General features: G+C 40.2%; 1 protein-coding gene across 4 annotated transcripts in view; it reads right to left on the minus strand.

The window, feature by feature from the left end:
• Positions 1–15,063, minus strand: part of FBXL7 (F-box and leucine rich repeat protein 7) — a 311,069-nt gene that overhangs the window by 216,565 nt on the left and 79,441 nt on the right. The window contains exon 2 of one of the 4 annotated variants that reach the window (XM_043540243.1): positions 13,845–13,970. The exons of the other annotated variants lie outside the window; for them this stretch is intronic. The gene's annotated coding sequence lies outside the window, so the exon portion shown is untranslated. The remainder of the gene's footprint in view (positions 1–13,844; positions 13,971–15,063) is intronic. 4 annotated transcript variants of the gene reach the window in all.

Genomic DNA, 15,063 nt, shown 5'->3' on the forward strand with positions numbered 1-15,063 from the left:
TTATTTGCTTTTAATAATTCTCTTATTTCCTACAATTTATCCTTTGCTCTTGGGAAATCCTCCCCCTCCCTGAAATGTTTAACCACTTCTTTCCCTGATGAAAGCACACCATCAGTAATCCCAACATGTGCTTAATTTAAGCACAATACATAAGCACAACACATTGTAAAAATTTACAAGTGTGGTCACCAAAGATTTCAATTCATACAGTGTAAGAGAATGTTCAGTTTGCTTAGATTCTTTTTCCTTTATATAACGGTGCTACCTGTAACTGGCTGAGTTTTTAATTTCTTATATTAAAACACCAATCCAACCTGTCCATTACTTTTCCTCCTGAAGCGCGGTACACCTGGCTATGCATATTTAATACTGGGTTACTCTACACTTTATGGCCCATAAGTGTTAAAATAAGTAGTAAGATGTGATAGTTTATGTATTGTTATGCATCTGTTCTGATTTATAATATTTCTTAACCACACAGGAAGTGAAACTTCTCTCTTACACTGATGTAAATAATGGGTAATTGCAATGCCATTTGCTCCTATTGTGCATGAGTACACATACAACATGATAACCCATCTCAGCAGTATAGGAGACACCTTCACCCAAACTATAACTCCTCTCCCTGCAAACACAAAGCCCCAACTCATCTGTCTAGAAGGTATTGGGAGGATTAATTTGTTCGTGTGTTTACAATGCTTTGACATCCTTGGACAGAAAGTGATCCTGAAGTGCAAAGTATTAGCCCCATAGTTTAGAGACTTTTTTGTAATATGTATGACATGCAGTACCTGCACTTTATTGCATTTTTACAGTATTTCAAAGAGTTACTTGCCTTTATGTTACAAGTAGATGCTAAGATTAGGATATGTTAGACTACCATTTTTCTCAGCATATTAATTTTTAGTCTGCATAAGGGTGGTAGAACGGAGCCTTTTATTAAATAATGTCACAGAAGTCAAGGGTCTACTTATGTGCTTCAGTGTAGGTACCTTGCTGAATCAGGGCCTGGGTCAGGTAACGGTCCAGTATGATTAAGGGTGGTAGTGTTAGGCCGGAAATGACGTCTCCAATTCTGAGCCCTGAGTTATACTGCATTATAACCACAATTCTGATCTCATATCCAAATCATATCCATTAACTTCTGCCAACTTTTTAATTCCAAATGGACCTATGTAGCAGGAAATATTTCCCCACTGCTGAGAGTTTCTTACACCATTGCTTGTCCTATTTTCTTACCATAACCAATATTTTTTTGAAATGTTGACATCACCCATTAAGCCTCAGGGAGGCAGAATAAAAGTGGGGGATTACTGTTGACTTGGTAGGGAGACAGAGTAAGCAACAGCTATTTGGGTTAGATTGTCAGATGGGTTTCAACCCAGCCTCTACATGCTGACCCACAAACATCTGCAGACACACTTAAGCATGAACACCTCTATGAAGCTGACAGAGAACAGCCTGTGAAATAATTTAAACTTGCAAAGTCCAATGCCTGTGTAAATGTTAGTACTCAAGAAGTGTGCACGCAGGTGTTTGCACACGTATAATCAGACACCATTTCTTGGAAATCTGGTCTCATATGCTGAGGAGTAACAGTTTTATTGGAGACAAAGTATTTAAAGAGGGATCTGTTAGCAGATTCACCCAAATTATCCCTTATTTTACAGAGAGTCATAGGATCTTGGACTTCCAAACTAGGAAGACCAGATGTCCCGACTTTATAGGGACAGTCCCGATTTTATAGGGACAGTCCCGATTTTGGGGGCTTTTTCTTATATAGACACCTATTACCCCCCATCCCGATTTTTTACACTTGCTATCTGGTCACCCTATCCACAACCATCAGAAATAGCTGGTAAGGATCACGGTTGAATATCCAAAGAGTCTTAAGGGTATTCTCTGCTCGCTGTAGCCCATATTAGAAGGAGTATCTGTTTATTCTTTTAAAGCGAAATTAGTCCCAAGACAGCATATTTGTCAAAGTGACATCACACTGTCAATCACAATACAGGTTTCAGAATAACAGCCGTGTTAGTCTGTATTTGTAAAAAGAAAAGGAGTACTTGTGGCACCTTAGAGACTAACCAATTTATTTGAGCATAAGCTTTCGTGAGCTACAGCTCACTTCATCGGATGCATACTGTGAAAAGTGTAGAAGATCTTTTTTTATGCTTTGTGTATATAAAAAGATCTTCTACACTTTTCACAGTATGCATCCGATGAAGTGAGCTGTAGCTCACGAAAGCTTATGCTCAAATAAATTGGTTAGTCTCTAAGGTGCCACAAGTACTCCTTTTCTAATCACAATACAGTGGATGATATATTCCTACCAAAAGTATGCAGAGCAGAGTAACAGCATGCGAATTTGAATCTCCTGCTACATCTAGGCAAGTGCAATTCTTACTCAGTAAGGGATTCAAATGCTGAATGCCATCAGTGCTTTAAGAATATTAGTATGCAACGGGGAAAGAAAGATGTTTAGTGCAACTGAATCTCAGACAAGGGTGTAGAAATCAATACAAGAAGTTCTGAGTCTGCTGGAATTGAAGAGCGAAATCACACTAGACTGCAGTCTTGCACACTGCTTCGGATTACAAATGATAACTAAAAATCTTGTTTGGCAGAAGGGTCACAACCCTGGAACAAGATGAGTTCAGGAAGCAGAGTTCAAGCTAACATGCTCTCCCAGCCCACAATAAAAAACTAAGTAAACATTAGCCTCCCAAGCTAGAGGCCTCTAAAGACAGTCCAATTATATTTGTCTTTTCAACCACATTTGTTTCTATTCTTGAAAGCCAACTATGCTAGCAGTTCCTCCTCATGCCAAGAAAACAAACTACTCCTCTATGGAGTAAAGCTTGACAGAGCTGCTGAGGTTTCAGGCACCACACAATTCCCATTAGTTAAATGGGAGCTATATGGCTAAAAAAAATGCAACACTTCCAAAATGTGCATGTCTCAAATGCAAAAATCCCAACACTGAAGCAGAACTACAGTTGAGAATACACAGTCCTATGAGGCAAGTCTCAAATTCTCCAACTGGGAGCAGGACTCTGTTGCTATTATTGATGTCCCTACTAAACCTAGACTTGACAGAATTCTTTAAAAAATAATAATAATTTCAGCAGATAATATCAATGTTTAAGCATTTTTTCATTTTTCTATTTAAAATTCCCCAGTTGCAGGAAATTATGGCGTGGTCAGGCATGGGGAGGAGGGAGAGGGGTAAGAATTATTTAATGACAGCATATGTTGAGAGTATAAAGTTAAAGCTTTAAAACAGTTAACACACACAAAAACCCTGTCAATATCCCATGTCAAAATATACAAAGTAAATATCCTTAAATCAAACTCTAATTAGTTCTTATGCAGTATTTTTCTTACTTTGCCTATCTGTAAATTTTGATGATTAAAATCAAAGGAAACATTTTTCATCTGTGTGTGTGTGTGTGTGTGTGTGTGTGTGTGTGTGTGTGTGTGTGTGTGTTAAAATCAATGTTCACCAACAATTACCAATAAACATCTAATCCTTCCAAGCCTAACTATATCTTACTAAAATTCAAGTCATTTATAGAACGCCCCCATCCTTTACATGACTAACAGTGACTTAATTTCTTTAGCAGTAACAAGTAGAAGTAACTTTTTGTTAAGATCTTTAGGAAGAAAATTTGCCTGAGAAATGGAAGCCTAAGAGTTAAGGATCCCAGGCTAGAATTTCACTCTCCATCCATCCAAATCAAATCAAGTGAATGAGCTGCTTGTCACCCCAGTACAATAGAACCTATAGCTGAAAAACCTTACTGACCATAGGTTAGATTAGATAATGGATTTGGTATGGTGTGATCTAGAGATATTATCAGCATGGCTGCACTGTGTAATTCAAGACTTTGCCACTTGTGAGTTATGCAAGTCATCCTAAACAAGTGCCAATAAAACCTTGAAACCTCATCACAATCATATATTCTCTATAAGGCATTTTTACAGACATTTTCTGGAGTTACTTTGTTAGTTTTAATAGACTTGCAGTTAATGGATATTATTATTAGAATTTAAATGTACAAATTTTCCTTCAAGCATATTTGTTTGCTCAAAGTTGACAGTCTCAACATACCCTTTAATACAATCTGCCACACTGTCTAGAGTAGCTCACAACTGAGTCTGCCAATTTCAGGTCAGACTGTCAGAAAACAGCGAAGACACCCCCAAATTAGTGGCATATTCTATAATTAGATTTCACCAAGCCAGTAACAAAATGCGTACCCCTAGATTAGTCTCACCATGGAGTCAAACAGTCCCCTTAGGCTCTCCAGCACATCTTGCTGCCCAGACAAACTAGACTTTTTGATATTGGTCACTGTACCAAAAATCACATCACATTAGGTTACTCCCAACTCCAAATGGCCAGCTACTTACCCCAGGTTAAATTTGTACCTCCAGATACCAAAGACAATGCTGAAGCCAGTTTCTCTAGTAAACTAACTAAAGGTTTATTAGCTAACTGGGCTACAGACAACAAAATGAAATTCAAAGATAATGTAAGGTGCTACACTTAGGGAAGAAAAACCAAATGCACTAATACAAATGGGGGAAAACTGGATTGGCAGCAGCACTGCTGAGAAGGATCTTGGGGTTGTGGTAGACCACTATCTCAACATGAGTCAGCAATTCGATGCTGCAAAAAAAAAAAAAAAAAAAAACCCAACCCCACAAATACAACTTTAGATTGAATTAATGGAGGCATAGCATGCAGGTCATGGGAGGTGATAATACTGCTCCACTCAATGCTGGTTAGGCCTCAGCTGGAGTATTGTGTCCAGTTTTGGTCACAAATGTATAGAAAGGATACAGAGAAACTGGAAAGGACCCAGAGGCAAGCAACGAAGATATCAAAGGGATGGAATGCAAGCCATGTGAGCAAAGGCTGAAGGAACTGGGTATGTTTAATTTGGAAAAGATGATTTAAGGGAGAATATGATAGTGGTCTTCAAATATTTAAAAGGCTTCCATAAAAAAGATGTAGAAAAGTTGTTCTCTTTTTGCCACAGAGGCAGGACAAGAGACAATGGGTTCAAACTACAGCATAGCAGATTTAGATTAAATCTCAGGAAAAACTTCCTAACCGTAAGAACAACAGGAAAATGGATCAGACTGCCTTGGGAGATTGTGAAAGTGTCTTCACTGGTGGTTTTCAAAATGAGGCTGGATAGCCATCTATCTTGGATGGTTGAGACACAACAAATCCTGCATCTTGGCAAGTGGCTAGACTAGATGGTCCTTGCATTCCCTTATGCCCCTATCATTCTAAGAAAAAAGGGATAAGCATTATTGAGAGGTTAAAGCAGGTACAATACATGAACAGGTGAGTCCAAGTTTGTAAGTCAAAAATGTTAACAGAGTTGTAGTAATTTGCTAGATTTCCAAACGTTCCTCAAGGTTACTCAGTGTAATTCTGGGGATCTCTGTCCACTTGTTCAGTATTTCACCCTGTTAGAATCCAAAACAGTTCAGAGATACAGGATCATTCCCTTAAACCAGTATTTGTCTTCTGCGAGCAGGATCTATAATCTGAACAGTGTCTTCACCCCTATAGCTCTTTCCGACAAATAAGCAATACGGACAGTTTGTGAATTCCCATTGTTGTTTAAGGGCCCTTGCTTTGAAATTAGCTTTTTCTTCATTTACATCCCCCATCATCTGCATTTAATGGGTTATTTAATTACAAGGATATACATAATTCAATTGCCTGCCATTATATTATAATAGGGTTAGATAAGTGAAAACAATACAAGTAATACTTCATGAGTTTTCATGCAGTTTACACATCAAGTAAATTCTTATCTTACTACTAACACACACGTTTGATCTAGGATTAAGTAAGTAATGTGATAGTGCTCAACACGTTACAGATAAATGAAGACAATATTATTCAAATTTCCTTTGATCTAAATTAACACAAGTAAATTTAACTTTTTTTATATTCATACACAAGTGAAATGGCCTATTGTTCTGATGTGAGCTAGTCTGTCAGCATCACAGCTGGTGGCTCTGGTTAGCACCGACTGGGCCATTAAAAGTCCCGTTGGTGTGGGGCTGGCAGGTTCCCTACCTGCATCCGCCTGGCTCCCCAAAAGCGGCCGGTATGTCCCTCCAGCTCCTAGGGGTAGGAGCAGACACCGGGGCTCCATGCACTGCCCCCGCCCCGAGCGCCAGCTCCACAGCTCCCATTGTCCAGGAACTGCAACCACCTGCCCCAGCCCTGAGCCCCCTCCTGCACCCAAACTCCTGCCTGGAACCCGCATCCCACACCCCAACCCCCTCCCACACCCATCCAAACTCCCTCCCAGACCCCAAACCCATGTCCCAGCCCTGAGCCTCCTCCCGCACCTAAACTCCTTCCTGGAGTCACCCCTGCACTCCAAACCCCTGGTCCCCATCCTGAAGCCCCCTCCTACACGCCAAACCCCTCATCCCTGGCCCCACCCCAGAGCCTGCACCCCAACCCCCTGCCCTAGCCCACTGAAAATGAGCGACTGAGGGTGGAGGAGAGCAAGCAATGGAGGAAGGGGGAATGCAATGAACGGGGCGGGGCCTCGAAGAAGGGGCATGGCAGTGGCAGGGCCTTGGGGCAGGGGTGGGGCAGCAGGCAGGGCAAGAGTGTTCGACTTTCTGCTATTAGAAAGTTGGCAACTCTAGTCACAACATCATCGTGTACAAAGATTTTTCATATCCTGGTACAAGGAAATGTCATTTCTGCACAATTCTGAGCTTTTTAAAGTTGTCATCTTGCTTAAATGTGTCTCTTTCAGACAAGGCCATTGCAAATATAAAATAAAAGTGCCGAGATGACATTTCTCAGAATCAGTGAGTATCAAAGCCAGGCTAGTACTAGCAGGAGCTTAAACAACTTAATGCAAATTTGTAGTGACCTCATTAATGCACAGATATATTATTCTTAAGAAATCAGTGGAGTCACATCAGAGATGAATTTTATCCAGTTGATGCCTTATGTGGACACTTGCTAATTCTTTTCCAGAAAACTGATGAGAGATTTTTCATTCATTCATGTAAGGGAATAAAAATTCCCCCGTAAAAGTAGTTCACATGTTTTCCTGTATTCATGATGGAATTCCAGCTGTAACCTCACAGAATATACCTATATATATTAAATCTAACATTCTGGTGTACTCTGTCCACATGCATCCCAAAATGAAAATGGGAAAATCAGTAGAAAGTTGTCTGCCATCCTAGTCTCCATATTCATTCAGTTTGCAGAGTCAGTGTGGGTTACTGGATTGAGCATGAGATCAATATAGTAGTAGGAATTTGGGAGTTCCAGTCCCAGTTCTTAGGACAAGTCAGTTTGAGTTGTTCTGACTAGAGACCAACTTCTTTACAGCTTCTGTATCTGAGTCAGAGCTAAGGGAGGAAAGACTACGCAAAGTCACTGTGGCCAATGCCACACCACAAGGGTACAAGTCCCAATCCATACACAGAATGAGGGGCAAGAAGCAGTTCTTCTCAGCTGCCTTTTTAGGTATACTTCTTTTCTATGCTCTTTTCTACCCAAGGCCGCAATTGTGCACTGCCCCACTACTTCAAAGAGACAACTACAAAGGATCATTGGGAAATTGGATAAAAAAAAATACTCAACCTTGCTTGTCTTAGCCTTTCACTCTTGTTCCTCAATTTATTTAAGGCCCAAATGAGAAAAAGAAAATACGCTTTTGGGGTAATTTTGTCATAGATAACCTGAAGTATTGCACCAGGAAGCTCTGATTTGCCCACCTGCTTCTATGAAGGCAGAAACAAATTGGCAGGATATTTAGTGGAGGAGCCTAGCTGCTGCAAATGACTGACAGGTCTGAGTCCATCCCAAGCAGGATGAAAACCCACAGACCTCACTTCACTGGAGAATGTTTGAATCTGAATTAACCACAAAACTTACTGCAAACTCTTATTACTAAGATTTTAAAGTTATCTGTGAAAAGAAAATCTAGCTGCAGTCTGAAGGGACTCTACACAAAGAAAAAAACCAGACCACTAAATCTGGGCAGCTTGGCCTTCCTAGCTCAACGCTTCAACAGGCTTGGACAGTTACCTGTTTTTCTCATCAGAAAGTTTCCCCATCTTTCAGAGATTAAAGTTTTGAGACTACTTAGAGGTTTGGAAGCCTCTAAATATCCCTCAATCCATCAGGTATTATGTTCAAGAGCAAAAGGAGCCTTAAGAAATTAGCACGAAAAAGAATCAAAACAGAGGTAGTTGCTGAATATGCAATAGACACCAAAGCCACAAGGACAGTGATTAAATGTTAAGCTGTGAGGCTGAGACTAAAGGAAAGTGTGAGCTGCCACTCACAAAAGAGTACATTTATGCTTATGAGGCCAGTCAGTCCAGTCTACTTAAACCTACTAAATTCACTAGTCATCTACAAATTCATCATCAGAGAATTCTGACAACATACAAGCCTCTGGAGGGAAGTGTTTAGAGAAGTAATACCATTTCTGCAATGCTGGCAGACAGCTGGGATATCCAAATTCTAATGGGTTAAGAGAAGAGTTTGGCAAAAGGAAAAGAATACAATAAGGCAATAAATCCAAAGCAAATGTTTCTAAAGTTAGTTGCTAGCTTTATTAAAACTAGGCAGAATTGTTGATACAAATTCCTCACCCCTCGCCCCCTTTTATACAAGGATTAGTAGAGAGATTCACATAAGAATGTCCCTACTGGATCAGACCAAAAGTCCATCTAGCCCAGTATCCTGTCTTCCAACAGTGGCCAGTGCCAGGTGCCCCAGAGGGAATGAACAGAACAGATAATCATCAAGTGATCCATCCCGTCTCTCATTCCCAGGTTCTGGCAAACAGAGGCTGGGGACACCATTCCTGGCCATCTTGGCTAATAACCATTGATGGACCTATCCTCCATGAATTTATCTAGTTCTTTTTTGAACCCTGTTTTGGTCTTGGCCTTCACAACATCTTCTGGCAAGGAGTTCCACAGGTTGACTGTGCATTGTGTGAAGAAATACTCCCTTTTAATTGTTTTAAACCTGCTGCCTATTAATTTCATTTGGTCATCCCTAGTTCTTGTGTTATGAGAAGTAGTAAACAATACTTTCTTATCTACTTTGACTTTAGCAAAGCTTTTGACATGGGATCCCACAGTATTCTTGCCAGCAAGTTAAAGAACTATGGGCTGGATGAATGGACTATAAGGTGGATAGAAAGTTGGCTAGATTGTCGGGCTCAACGGGTAGTGATCAATGGCTCCATGTCTAGTTGGCAGCCGGTATCAAGTGGAGTGCCCTAAGGGTCGGTCCTCGGGCCGGTTTTGTTCAATATCTTCATAAATGATCTGGAGGATGGTGTGGATTGCACCCTCAGCAAGTTTGCAGATGACACTAAACTGGGAGGAGAGAGAGATACGCTGGAGGGTAGGGATAGGATACAGAGGGCCCTAGACAAATTAGAGGATTGGGCCAAAAAAAAAAAAAAAATCTGATGAGGTTCAACAAGGACAAGTGCAGAGTCCTGCACTTAGGACGGAAGAACCCCATGCACCGCTACAGACTAGGGACCGAATGGCTCGGCAGCAGTTCTGCAGAAAAGGACCTAGGGGTTACAGTGGACAAGAAGCTGGATATGAGTCAACAATGTGCCCTTGTTGCCAAGAAGGCCAATGGCATTTTGGGATGTATACGTAGGGGCATTGCCAGCAGATCGAGCGACGTGATCGTTCCCCTCTATTCGACGTTGGTGAGGACTCATCTGGAGTCCTGTGTCCAGTTTTGGGCCCCACACTACAAGAAGGATGTGGAAAAATTGGAAAGAGTCCAGCGGAGGGCAACAAAAATGATTAGGGGACTGGAACACATGACTTAGGAGGAGAGGCTGAGGGACCTGGGATTGTTTAGTCTTCAGAAGAGAAGAATGAGGGGGTTTTGATAGCTGCTTTCAACTATCTGAAAGGGGGTTCCAAAGATGATGGATCTAGACTGTTCTCAGTGGTAGCTGATGACAGAACAAAGAGTAGTGGTCTCAAGTTGCAGTGGGGGAGGTTTAGGTTGGATATTAGAAAAAAAATTTTCACTAGGAGGGTGGTGAAACACTGGAATGAGTTACCTAGGGAGGTGGTGGAATCTCCTTCCTTAGATATTTTTAAGGTCAGGCTTGACAAAGCCCTGGCTGGGATGATTTAATTGGGGATTGGTCCTGCTTTGAGCAGGGGGTTGGACTAGATGACCTCCTGAGGTCCCTTCCAACCCTGATATTCTATGATTCTACTTTCTCTATACCAGTCATGATTTTATAGACCTCAATCATATCTCCCCTTAGCTGTCTCTTTTCCAAGCTGAAAAGTCCCAGTCTTATTAATCTCTCCTCATATGGAAGCTGTGCCATACCCCTAATAATTTTTGTTGCCCTTTTCTGAACCTTTTTCAATTTCAATATACCGTTTTTGAGATAGGGTGACCAGATCTGCACAAGGTATTCAAGATGTGGGCGTACATTGGATTTATATAGCGGCAACATGATATTTTCTGTCCTATTATCTATCCCTTTCTTAATTATTCCCAGCATTCTGTTCGCTTTTTTGACTGCCGTCACACACTGAGTGGATATTTTCAGAGAATTATACACAATGACTCCAAGATTTCTTTCTTGAGGGGTAACAGCTAATTTAGACCCCATCATTTTATATGTATAGTTGGGATTATGCTTTCCAATGTGCATTACTTTGCATTTATCAACATGAAATTTCATCTGCCATTTTGTTGTCCAGTCACCCAGTTTTGAGAGATCCCTTTGAAGCTCTTCACAGTCTGCCTGGGTCTTAACTATCTTTAGTAATTTTGTATCATCTGCAAATTTTGCCACCTCACTGTTTACCCCTTTTTCCAGATAATTTATGAATATGTTGAATAGGACTGGTCCCAGAACAGACCCCTTAGGGACACCACTATTTACCTCTCTCCATTCTGAAAACTGACCATTTATACCTACCCTTTGTTCCCTATCTTTTAACCAATTACCAGTCCATGAGAGGACCTTCCTTCTTATCCCGTGGCAGCTTACTTTGTGTAAGAGCCTTTGGTGAGGGACTTTGTCAAAGGCTTTCTGAAAATCTAAGTACACTATATCCACTGGATCCCCTTGGTCCACATGCTTGTTGACCCCCTCAAAGAATTCTAGTAGATTGGTGAGGCTGATTTCCCTTTACTAAAACCATGTTGACTCTTCTTCAACAAATTATGTTCATCTATACATGTCTGACAATATTGTTCTTTATTATAGTTTCAACCAGTTTGCCCAGTACTGAAGTCAGGCTTACCGGCTTGTAATTGCCGGGATCACCTCTGGAGCCCTTTTTAAAAACTGGCATCAGATTAGCTGTCCTCCAGTCATCTGGTACAGAAGCTGATTTAAATGATAGGTTACAGACTATAGTTAGTAGTTCTGAAATTTCACATTTGAGATACAAAAGTAAGAGAACAGAGCAGAGTTGAGTTGTATAGATTATGCATTATAAATTAACGTTAACTGTGTGCTCAAAGAAAGATTGTCAAATTAAAAATCATGAGCCTGATTCACCACTACATTATTCCAAGTTGTTTGCATTGATTTCAGTGACGTTACCCCAGCACGAATCAGAGCCTCTCAGCGACGATGAGTCCTGGCTATGTATCTTGTGAAATGGATAAACACGATGTACAGTACGTTTCGTGCCTCATTAGTCTTTAACGCACTGGCTTGAGTCATATTGCATTAGAACAGACTAATTGTGCATGCAACAAGGTGATCTTCCCAATCTGGTGAACTCTGGGAAATCTCTGAATCACCAGAGAGCTTAAAGAGTTTTTCCTTGACCTCCACTTTGCCAAAAGAAGAGCCATGAGTGGGCAGTACTCTAAAGGTATGTCTAACCTGCAAAACAAAAACAAAAAGAACAATCCTGCAGCAGTGAGTCTCAGAGCTCGGGTCTACAGACTCAGGCTCATGCTATGGCACTAAAAATAGCCAAGCAGATGTTCCCACTTTGCTGGGTTTCAGAGCCTGAGCTTCAGCCCCTGAAATCCAGCAATGGCCAAGCAGCAACAGAAAGGAGCAAAATCCAGGCCAGGCCCCATTATGCTAGGCACTGTACAAAAGTATACTCAATTACTCACATACCTGTTTGTTAGTGACTTACAGCAGAAAATTACATTTGAGATCTAGTTATCAATACTATTTCTAAAATCAGACCTCTCTCTCTAAAATAATTCAGACCTCTTCCCTTGCAAGATTTAAGTGTGGTCTCTGCCACAAAATATCAGACCTAGCTTTTAACTAAAACCAGCTTTCTAAAAGGCTGTTTTCTCCCCAAAGCAAGTTATTCTGCTTCTAAGTATAGTGTAAATGCATTTTCTCTGATAAGTCTCACATTTCAACTTGTTTGATCTGCAGCTTTACAATTTTATGTACCTTTCCAATTTGTCCTTAGTACTGTTTGGGTAAGAGAGTTTTAAACATTTGGCTAAAGAATTTCAATCCAAATTAGCTAGAATAATGTAAGGTTTCAATTTGCAGCTTGAGTCTTGCCAATGTCCCAACCACCTTTTGTCTTGTATTTGAACTCTGACTCTTAGCTATTGATTGCAGTGGTATTGTTATAATTAGCAAAGCAGCTTTTTAGGACTACAGCCTATTAGATAAATGCATAGTACAATGAGGTTACACATAAAAATACCTAAATCCAAGACTATGGACTTTTCTTAGGGTTTGAAGGATTAGATTTTTTTCAAATCAGTAATGCCAATTTCACTTCACGTACACAAACCAACAAAAGAATATTTCCGATAATAATCAAAGTTTAGCAAGATCAAAAAAATGCTGCCCGAGAACTAAATATGATTTAAGGAAATTTACTTTTTATATTTGACATGGGATGTTGATAACTTGTGTTTTCACGGTTATAAAGCTTTAACTTTTTTACTTTCAATGTTTGTTATTAAATAGTCATCTGACCCCTCCATAATTTCCTAAAACGGAAAATTTAAATTAAAAAATTAAAAGTACTCAAAAACAAAACAGGTATTATCCACCTAAGTGACTAAAAATCATATTCTGCCAAGCCTAACTACTTTGTATTTCTACACGCTGCTTGAACCGATTACACTTGCGTATGCATTCAGATATGATGGTTACAAGAAGTTTAAATAAATAGTGAATGCTGTTTATTGTGCCAAAGTGTTTATAGTTTTGGATTTATTGACTGTCATGCCTTCCACCCCACACCCTGATTTTTGGCTTCAATGATGCGTTGCTGAATGTAGCAAAAAGTAACATTACAGTCATCTAGAGTTCTGCTGTTTGCAAAGACTCGTGAAACTACAGGAAACTCAATGGTTTTGAGTTTCACAACCAATTCAAAACAGCCTTCACTTCACTCACAGCCAACTGAACATAGGCCTAATTTCAAATGAACAGGGGTAGATTTAGGATTTCACATCAAAACCAGATAATTTGCTGAATGCAAGAAGACCCACTTAGAGAACAGATATGCGGCATGGTCCCAAGACGATGAGCAGCACTCCCTGCTAAATGCTGTTGCTGCAAGAAGAGAAGGAGAGAGATGGGATGAGGGATTCACCGGTAAAGGAGCCAGGGATCACACATATACTCATGTAACATCCAGAATGTGTGTTATCTGGATATTCAGCATTCATATTAGAATCAGCTTCTAACATTGCACAAAAAGTGATGTAAAAAATAAAGAGTCGGGTTTATGAGAAAATACCTCAGCCAGTATCAGATTAAGAAGCAGCTCATAAAGTGCCCCTCACCTTTAGCCATACTTACAGCAAATTCTCTTGGCTAGGCGTTTACATCCTTTCTTTCAGCTTTGAACCTTGCTACACTGATCCATTTTTCGGTCATCTCAGGAACGGATTGATGCAGTGGTTTTCAACTGTGGTCCACAGACCCCTGGGGGTCCACGGACTAGGTCTAAGATTTCCAAATGTGTCTGCATTGCCATTCAAAAATTTGTAGGGGTCCGCAATTGAAAAAGTTTGAAAACCACTGGATTAGTGTAAAATCCACTTATAAGGGGATACAATGCTAGACTTTTCAAAAGATTCAGCTAGTGCAGAACATGAGCAGCCTATGTTACACTTGTGATCCGTGATGCATTTGAGGACCATTATGTCTTTAAATGCTTCAGCTGCCTTGAGTACACTATCAGAGACCATGTGTGACATTTCACTCCATATGTTTATGGAAATATGCTTATGAGTGTAAACATAATGTAACTGGAATATGCTTTATGCAAAAGATCTCTTCTAAGGTATCATTACAAAACTTATAATCTACTGAGTGTTTTCATCTTATTTGTATGAATGTATCATTATTGTATCTGAAGCTAGAAATATGAAGTATTACTCTATGAAGTCCTATTGTAACTATGCGAAGTGTGGGCCATTAATGGTGGCTTGGAATCTTGATGGCTCCCATTAACTAGGACAACTGGTTGTAAATGGCTCTGTTTACTTGTAAGCCTTCCTGTATAGTGGATGCCAGCCAGTGGGTAATGAAGTCTCACAGGACATGTGAACATGTCACATGATACTGGAATCCATCTTAAACCTGGTGTTTTTCCATTTAGAAGGAAGGGTGCGAACCCAGAGAGAGACAAAGGATTCCCACATTGTGCCAAAGATATAAAAGGGGGTGGAACAGAACAAAGGGGGCTGCCAGACATGAGGAATCCCCTAGTTACCACCTGAGCTGGAACTAACAAGAACTGTACAGGGGAAAGGATTGGGCCCAGACTAAGGAGTCTAGTCTGTGAAAGAAGATTGGAACATCTCTGAGGGTGAGATTTACCTGTATTCAGTTTCTTAAATGTATTAGGCTTAGACTTGCATCTTTTGTTTTACTCTGCTTGGTAACTTACGTTGTTCTGTCTGTTATTACTTGAAACCACTTAAATCCTACTTTTTTTACTTAATAAAATTAATTTTGTTTATTAGTAAACCCAGAGTAAGTGATTAATACCTTGGGGAGCAAACAGCTGTGC

Source organism: Chelonia mydas, chromosome 2 (assembly GCF_015237465.2).
Source record: "Chelonia mydas isolate rCheMyd1 chromosome 2, rCheMyd1.pri.v2, whole genome shotgun sequence".
NCBI classification, from domain to species: domain Eukaryota; kingdom Metazoa; phylum Chordata; order Testudines; family Cheloniidae; genus Chelonia; species Chelonia mydas.